The sequence below is a fragment of the Loxodonta africana genome, chromosome 3, assembly GCF_030014295.1.
Source record: "Loxodonta africana isolate mLoxAfr1 chromosome 3, mLoxAfr1.hap2, whole genome shotgun sequence".
In the NCBI taxonomy this organism is placed as follows: domain Eukaryota; kingdom Metazoa; phylum Chordata; class Mammalia; order Proboscidea; family Elephantidae; genus Loxodonta; species Loxodonta africana.
Genome location: NC_087344.1, coordinates 151,871,746 through 151,872,508, shown reverse-complemented (window position 1 = coordinate 151,872,508; position 763 = coordinate 151,871,746). Strand labels below are relative to the sequence as shown.

The following is a 763-nucleotide window of genomic DNA, read 5'->3' as shown; positions in this document are numbered from 1 at the left end:
CCCATTCCCTAGTTCCTCCCTTTTTCTTTCCAATTCTCTTCTCTGTTCTTTGCAGTCTCTCCTCCTTCCTCAGCTATTTTCTGAGGGTTTCTGGGAGTTCAGTTCCTGAGGAGTAGACTAGTGGAAAAGGAGACCGGGCAGCGAGGCAGAAAACCGAGGGAGAGCAGGAGGGGAGCCGGTATCTGCTCTCGCTTTTTCCCTCCGGGCCCGAAAACTTTCTACCTCCTAAAAGAGGACCAGCGGTGGCACGCGGGACAGGGAGTAACAAGTTCTGTTCCCAATTTAAAAAGGTTTTTTTTTTTTTTAATCCTTCATTTAAAGGAAACACTAAGGTCCCACCGAGACTTGAACTCGGATCCCTGGATTCAGAGCCCAGAGTGCTCGCCATTACACCATGGAACCACCACAAGGCCTTGTAAGCCTCCATCGGTAACCCAGAAAAATCCCAGTGCCTTTGAGTCCATTCCGATTCATAGTGATCCTATAGGACAGAGCATAACTGCCCCATAGAGTTTCAAAGGAGTGCCTGGTGGATTTGAACCCCCAAATCCACAGCCCCAGGAGAGTTGATTCGGACTCATATCTATGATCATTTCAATTAAAAAAAAAATAAATAAAAGAAAGAACAAATCTCTTGCAGACTCTTAGGGACAGTGCGTGAGTATCTGTGTAAATACTCATTTAGCATCCATAGTTTCCACGACTAATCTCAAAGCAGTCCTCTATCAGAGGCGACTTGAGGATCCTTGACTTGTGTGAATGG

The 763-nt window shown here is 46.3% G+C and overlaps 1 non-coding gene across 1 annotated transcript; it reads right to left on the bottom strand.

The window, feature by feature from the left end:
• Positions 1 to 330: 330 nt before the first annotated feature.
• On the bottom strand, positions 331 to 402 carry TRNAQ-CUG (transfer RNA glutamine (anticodon CUG)). The gene has a single exon. It is a non-coding gene; the product is annotated as a tRNA-Gln (tRNA).
• Between the last annotated feature and the right edge of the window lie 361 nt (positions 403 to 763).